Genomic DNA, 8,703 nt, shown 5'->3' on the forward strand with positions numbered 1-8,703 from the left:
TGTGTGTGTGTGTGTGTGTGTGTGTGTGTGTGTGTGTGTGTGTGTGTTCAGTCAACATGTTTAACTGCAGGTCAGAGGTCAATGTTAGGTGTCTTCTTCAATCCTTCTCCACCTGTGTTTTTGAAGTAGGTATCTCCTTTAACAAGGAGCTTGCTGAACCCATTAGCCGGCCCAGATGGCAAGCCTGGGGGATTTGCCTGTCTCTGCTCTTCGGCACCGGGTTGTAGGCATGCATGACCACACCTCGCTCTTTTCTGTGAGTGTAGAACATGTGAACTCGTGTCCTCCTGCTTGCCTGGCGGGGATTTTACTGACTGAGCCGTCTCCCCAATGCAAGAGCGAATTCTTTCAATTTTCTGTTTTGAAATCTTTCTTTTCTGGCAAAAGATCCAGTAGATAGCAAACATGGATACCGTCTTGAACAGCTATTTAGACATCAATACTTTCTGTAAACTTTGACACCATGCCAAAGCAAAGAGGGCCCACCTGTCACTATGGTGGTAAGCTATTTGATAAAGAGTTAATGCTCCTGCAATGTGTATTGTAGACATGTTAACTGGACAAACTTTGAATTGAGCTATGGAAATATCAGTATCACAGACTAAGGTGTTAATTTAATGAAATTTGTGGTAAAGCAGGTGACTCCTTTCTTCCCATCCATGGTAAAATTTTATCTTGCTTTACCAAAGCAACTAATTGAGGGTTTATTTGCTGTTACAACATGAGTGAGAATAAATCAAGATTCCTGTTATTATGTGCACTCGGTACTGAGAAAGTAGGTATTGTAAAAACTAATTATAAAAACACTATAGTGAGAAAAATAATCTGATAGCCTGGAATTAGCTTCCCAAGAACACATGTGACAAGAGAAAGATGTGAAATTGCCTTCAAAGATTGCCAGGAAAATATATTACAATACTTTTAAGTGATTAGGACAATTTTAGATACTGTTTTGTAAATGAAACCTATACCATTTTATCTCATCGGCTGTTAACATCTAGTTAATAGGAATGTCCTGCTTGACCAAATGTGGAGACCCCACAGCTGGGCTGTGTGCAGAGATGAGAGAGCTCGGAACACTCAGTCCTGAATGGGATATCGACGTCAAATCCCTCCCCTCAGAGCTCAGGGAACTCTGTGGAAGAGGAAGCAGAAAGATTGCAAGAGCCAGAGGGGGTGGAAGACACTAAGGAAAGAAGGCCTTTAAACACACGGAACCGGAACCAATGCACATATGAACTCACAGAGTGAGTGCCGCCATGCTAGGACCTCATAGGTCTCAACCAGCCCTGAGAGGGGAAGTGAACACAATCCCCCACCTCCATCCCTAATCCCTGAAAACTGCTTGCAAAGAAAAAAAAATTAGTTTTCAGGGGGTCTCGCTGGATACACAAACCACCAGGCAGGTCCCATGACAAAACGGTCAACTCAATGGAATTTTTGAAGGCTTTTTTCTTTTGTCTCTTCCTTGTTACTTTGTCTGAACATTTTTTTTTTCTCTTAACCTTACAGGTTTCTAAGCTGCAAGAGAGATGTGGATAGCACACTGTGTGGATTGGCACCTTGGTTTCTCTCAGCCTTTTTCAAACCACAGGGAGAAAAGATACCAGAGGGGCTAGCTAGCTCTGACTTCAGCTTGGGCTTTTAGGGTCAAAGGAACACAGTGCAACAGTACCTTCAGTAGGAGGTCTATTTCCTGTAGTCTATCGTCCAATTCCAGAGCCCTTTGGAGACTGAGCCTTTTCCCATGAGCTCATCAAGGATGGCTGACTCTGGATGGCTGCAGTCATTTCCACAAGTGGGAGAAATGAGGTGACTCCACAAAGAGGTGTGAGGTAGAGCCAGGGTTGCCTTTGATTGCTGGACTTCTACCTTATTGTACAATCTATTGTTAAGTCGCGTTGAGCACCAGTCTCATTCTAAATTGGGGACAGCGCTTCCAGAACCTCAGGGCTGGCCCAAAGAGTACACGAGACAATACAATAAATCAGTTCTGGCACAGGCTCGCCAAATCCGTAAACAAGTCTACTGCCATGCTAACTGAATAACATTTCAGGACACCAACAGCCTTATGATATGATTCTACTCGAAAACCTAACAAAATGTGTCTAGCAGTTGCCACGCTAATTTTAAAATCAAAGCAAGGGAGATCTTTGTCTTCCTATGGGATGCTTTTCGGAACACCACAGTGGGTGTGTCCTGTTTGAGGGAGCACACAGCTGTGAACCATGCAGGCTCCACTCTGCAATATCAGAGTTTAAATCACATCCTTTAACCAAACCTTTCTCCAACCAGCCCAAAACTGCACTGGCTGGGAGATTTCTTCATATATTAAACACTTAGTGCTTTCTTTATGTTTTTTAATGGCAAATAGCTTTGGGCATAGATACCTTCATTTATTTGATGAAAATGTGAACAGCCATTGTCTTTGTGTGAAAAAGCTCTTGAGTCTGGGAGAGAAGTGGGTGAAAAATCCATGGAGAAAGACAGGTGGAGAGATCGAAGGCAAGCCTGTACCTGTAAGGGATTCTGCAGAAGCCTGAGGCATGTCTGCCACAGTTTCCAAGAAAGAATTAATCATTCCTACGCCTAAGCTTATACAGAGGTTTAGGTGCCATTTCTGCTGAGATGAAATTGTTTACTTTTTTATGCCAGCAGAACATCTAAGCCCAACTGCAAATGTCAAGTGCAGTTGTGCAATTTGATATCTATCTCCTTATTTTTGCCTCGATCAATGTTTGTTTTATTTCGTTTCAAATGATACTTCTTTCCTACTTATTTATGATATTTTTAGCAGCCTGGAAGCAAGGGTATTATAGCAAAATAACTCTTGAGTTTTTGTCTTCCTCCTTTGATTGGCTATAGATGACCTCACAGTGTTTATTTTATTCTCTAATTCAGCAGGGAAACAGTATTTCCTATAAATAAAGTTTTATTGGGATTCTACTAGACCTATTCATTTCCTATTGACTATGACTCTTCTTACGTTACAATGACAAAGTTAGGTTGTTGTCACAGTCCAATTGGCCAAAAAGTTTAAGATATTGACTTTCCAGAAACAATTTGCTAACTCATAATGTATATGGTAAGAACTCTGTGGGTGCAAAAACACACACACTGCAGGGGTTTTTTGTTTGTTTGTTTTTCCCAACATATGGTTTCTCTATGTAGACTTGGCTGCCCTGGATCATTTCGTAGATCTGCCTCCTTTGCCTCCCCAAATGCTGGGGTTTACAGGCATGCACCACCATGCCTGGACATCACTGCAGTTTTTATGCGTTGTCCAAGTTGTCACTATCATAAGGATTTGATTTGCATGCAGTGATGACTGGTGATAACACTTTCTTCCCCACACTGGAAAACAGCCATTATCGGTACCAAGCACACTCTGGCCTGTAAATTTGGCTTCACTCCATTTTAATAGTGTATAGCATCTCCACATTCTTGTGTGGAGTTAGCGTTTTCACATGTAGTGCATCGAGCGCTAATGAATAATATCAGGTTCTTGGCCACTTTTGTAGTATAAGGTATGAGTTCCATGACATGGAGTGGGCCATAAAACCAATTTTTAGGAAACGTGATTGGTTGCTCCCGTAACTTTTGGGCCACTGTTGTACCAGTTAATCTTGCAGGCAGGTTGCTGTTAGAGATCTCAGGGTTTGTAGTTGGGTTGTATTGATTATCACGTGCCAAGTACCTTCTAGCACCCTGAACACTAGTCGGTAGGGTTGAAGCTTCTAGTTGAGCATCATCTCAGTGCCTTCCTGTTTGATGACATGAGTAAGTACTGATTTATTAGTCCTGGCCATTCTGACTGATAGAATCTCCAAGTAGTTTTAATTTGCATTTCCCTGAAGAATCCCTCATTCTTGTCTTGATTTTGTCCTTCTTGTACTCTAAACTTCTCATCCTGTCAAATATTACTTTATTTCTCAGTTTCCATTTCCTTCCACATGTCTGAAATATTTTTTTTAACCCTGACTACCTTCCCCACCCCCCTCCAATCTCATTGTGAGAAGCTATAACTGTCAGCCCTGGACCCTACACAGCCACAGCAGTCCCCTTTGGAGACAGCCAAATATGTCTCCTGGCATTACTAAATGTTTTCCATACTCTTTTAACAAATCAAGGACCCAAGTCTGACTTTATGCAGTAGAGAACCTTATTCTCACTTATTTTGCTTTTTTTTTTTAGAACAAAATGTGAATAAAATGAAAAAAAGCACCTTAGGATAACTGCCTTCACTTAACTCTCTCCTCACTCAGTCCATTTTACTAAATATTTATTATTTAAGAGGGTATATGAGACCACAATAACCTTTTCTTTTCTTTCCTTTATTTTTTACACCTCCCCCAACACACACGTTAGGGAGTCAGAGGACTCATGGAGCCTAACTTGAATTTCTGATCTTCCTGTCTCTGCCTTCCAAGTGCTAGATTAGAGACATGAATTATCATGGACAGTTTTCTGAAGGTTCTAGGGATAGAGCTCAGAGCTTTTTGCATTCTAGGCACCAGAGGGCCTTTTTAATTATCCAATGCTAAACATACTCAGAAGCTGGCCTCTGAAAGTACAGAATCATCTACACAGTGGACAAACAATAACTTGTTCTTGATTTATCTCATAAATCAACATTGGAGGTTATACAACATTGCAAAAGCGACTAAGCTCTTGTAATTTGTAGAAAAGAAATAGTAACAAAGAAATACATTCAAAACTTCCTATTTATATTGAATAATTAAAATCCTTTATCAATCCAATTCTGTCTTAAAATTTTGTTTTTACTCCAACATCCTTTTCCTCCATGGATGTATTTTGAGTTCATTCAAATGACATTATTTCAGAAATATAAATGATCCAGTTAGCTGTTGCCATTGATACTTAATGAATTACCACAAAAACCAATAACTCAAAATAACAGTGTCTTAGTTACTTTTTTATTGTTGTGATAAAATTATATAACCAAGGCAACTTGTAAAAACAAAGCATTTAATTTGGGGCTCAGAGTTCCAGAAGATTGGACTATATGACCATCATGGCAGGAGCATGGCAGCATGCTCCATGGACTGGTGCTGAGAGCTTACATCCTTATTGGGAAGTAGGAAGCAGAAAGAGCTAACATGCCATGGGCTTTTGAAATGCCAAAGCCCCTCCCTAGTGACACACTTCCTCCAACAAGGCCACACCCTCCAATCCTTCCCAAACAGTTCCATCAACTGGGGACCAAGTATTGAAGCCTATGGGTCTATGGGGCCCATTTTCATTCAAACCACCACAAGCAGCAACTTACACTCACATCTGTGGAAGGCTGCTAGGGAGGGAGGCTCTGACATGTACTGTATCTCTTCATGTCTCCATCTCCTCCACATTTCTTTGATCCTCTTTGGACAGTGGGCTAACTGGGGCCATGGCATAGAAGACATTCAGAAACACACATGAGCTAGGTTCCAAATAGCACAGTTTAAGTTTTTGTCTATATTCATGTGGCCAGAACAAGTAAAACAGTAAAGCTCAAAATCAAAGGCTAGGGAAGGGAATAGGGAATTGTCTCTGTGATTAAGAGCACTGGGGTCAGAGGTTAAGGGAACTGTGTTCTTCCGGAGGACCTGAGTTTGATTCCCAGCATCCACATAGTGGTCCATACTTACTTGTAACGCCCATCTCTGGGAATCCAATGCCCTCTTCTGGCTCCCTCAGATAGTGCATGCATGTGGTACACAAACAAACATGTGGGCAAAACACCCACAGATACGAAATAATAAAACAAATCAAATCAAAGGGCAGAGGGATACACCCTCCACCCCACAGTGAGGTAGAGAAAGGGTGTGGCTGTTGAGAGCCTATCTATCTGGGAGTAGAAGTCACTGCATCCTAGCATCAAGTGCTTCCCATGTCACGGTCTCGAATGGATGTGAAACCCCACTTCTGGCCTGACAAAAGAATCAGTTTAGAAAATTTACATGGAGGAATAGAAATAAGATCATAGGCAAATATTTGTGATTTTACAACCTCAAGGACAAGATAATTTTCTAAATAGGGCTTATAACACTACTTTAAAAAAAGACAAAGTAAAATAGCAAATACAAGAGTGGATTAAACTGAGTAGGGATGTTTTTCTAATAGAAGTTCTTGCTCCTTCGCTTTTTCCCTTTTATATTTATCTCTACTGGAATCAGGATATAAAGTTTTTCTTTCTAGCTTTAAAGCAAATGCTTGAAAATATCACTATTGTCATTATTAATTGATACATGAGAATTCTACCTTTGTGGTATTTTATAACTGTACACTATTTTAGGTTTCAGTATATTCTAAGTCCACCTGGTGGGTCTTTCACAGCTGCTCCCGTAATGAATACGTTTCTGAATGCTGGCTGTTTCCTTTGTAACAGAGTCTAATAGAGCAGTGCTTTGTTTTCAGATCAATCAACAATTAAGGCAGGTAAAATGGATATGTGTTTTCACTTATATTCTGTTAACACTGCTGGCTGTGATTATGGGTGGCCCATCCCTGGGGTTATCTTTAGAGTCGTGGTAATATTTACCATGGCTATTTAGCCTGCTCACAGCGAACTTCCTGATGGTGGTTCAGAATTCAAGCGCCTTCCTGCTGTATCGATAGCTCACAGGTACCTTGTTTCAGAAAGATTTATTATTGGCTTCTCTGTTTCAGATTTGAATATTTGTGCCATTCTGTGTGTGCGAGCTATCCACCATCATAAACCAGTAGTGGGCTCTCGTCAGTAGCAGATGGACAAGAGGCAGATGAAGGCAGCCTGGCCCCTCCTTTGGCTCCAGCATGGGCTCTGCTCATTTTACCCAGAGAAGATAGGTCTGCTGATACTCAACAGCTGCAGCAGACCCTAGAGACCCTCCCGTTTGGTGTGCAGAGGCAGCTTTTACTTAGAGAGAGAAGGCTGAAGGTAATGAGATCCATTAATGGCTTGGCGCTTACTCAGAAACTAAAATTTAGTATTATCCGGTGCAATGATAAATAAGGTTTCTATAATTTAGTTCCGTAACAGCCGCGTTAGTAAAAGAAGGCTGCCTTAAAAATTAGTCGTCAACAGTGTGCTTCACACGGGACTTGTTACCCACAGAAAGCTAGGAAAACTGAGAATGGAAAACACTTTCCTATGCTGTTCAGATAAACCAGTACATTCAGTGTTGCAGGCTTTGCTAGCTTGAATTTCCTAGGATAACTTCACAGATTATTTTAGAAGTTTTAAAATTAAAATAGATCTTATTGTCATCCTGTAATAAAGTATGAAACTTGATTATTAAAGTATTAATTGAGGTCTTTATAATACTATTATTTTGTGAAAAAAAATGTTGGCATATTTTCAAATTATCTCAAGTGTGCTTGTGTATATTTGTGTGTATGTGTGTGTGTGTGTATGTGTGTGTGTGTGTGTGTGTGTGTATACATGCTCTTTATTAGGTCTACAAATGCAAGAATCTTTTCCTCACTGAAGTTTCAGCTAAAAAACACTCATGTATCTCATATATGCTAGAGTAGCAGAAACCTGTTCACTATAACGTATGGGAGATTGTTTTTATCTTTTTTTTTTTTTAATCTTTTTTGTTGTTGTTGGTCTGTGTTGATGTATGGAGAAACTAGTGAGCTTTGTCACTCATTCTGCTCTGCACTGGGAGATGGTTTGTTTCTGGTCATGTTCCTTTTCAAGCATGATGACTTCAGTGTTTCCCTGACCCTTGTTTCCTTTCTCCTTTAAAAATAAGAATTGCTCAAAGATACATTTCAGCATTTCAGCATCAATAAAAGATACAGGATGAGATACAGAGCTGTGAAATATTTTAGAATAGAATTAGTATTTCATGTATAACTAAATTTTATTTCCAGATTTGCCTAGTGGAAAACAAGACATGATTTTAGTTCACAAAGTTATCAAGATGTGAGTTGAATATAACGGTAAAAGGACAAATGTTCACAAAAAGAATTATTCATGCAAAAGAAACAAACAATTTAAGTGTGTTAATAATTACTCACCAAGTCACAGATAATAGATTTAAGACTGTTAAATACTTTTTACTGGGTATGCTAGTAAAGCATTCATAGAAGGCACCATGGACTAGATAAAAGAGAAAGCATAAGTGATCAGCTAGGATAATCAATTGCTAAGTTTGCTGTTATTGCCTCTGTTGTGGTGTATTTATTTGTTCAGTTTCAACTTCAGCATCCCTGAGAAAACAGTGCTGAGAACTTAGATTACAACACTTTCATGCTTATGCAAAAGCATATTAAATATTTGTACAAAATACTAGAAATAAGCTTATCTTATGGGGTCTTAAAATACCCTAAAAACACCAAGAAAAAGATACCATCCTATCTCTTGATGCTTTTAGATAGAAGAACCAGCCCATTATACTTAACATTTTATTGAATATTCACCATATAATCTAAGGATACATATTTGAAATAAAGTCAGACTATTTCAGCTCTTTTCATTGCTTTTTAAAAACGATTACACTGAACATCCACTGAGTCTACAAAACTTTAAAATAATACTAATAAAACATGTGTTGGGACTCATTCCTGCATCCCTGGTTCTTAGGAGATCCAAGCAAGAGAACGGCAGATTCAAGACCAGATGGACACAGTGAACCCTGTCATCAGCAGCACCTCAGAGGCCAGTGTGGTCAAAGTTAATTACAGTTTCTTAAATCCAGCAACTTATGAATTGCC

Source organism: Psammomys obesus, unplaced genomic scaffold, assembly GCF_907164565.1.
Source record: "Psammomys obesus unplaced genomic scaffold, mPsaObe1.curated_primary_1811, whole genome shotgun sequence".
NCBI lineage: Eukaryota > Metazoa > Chordata > Mammalia > Rodentia > Muridae > Psammomys > Psammomys obesus.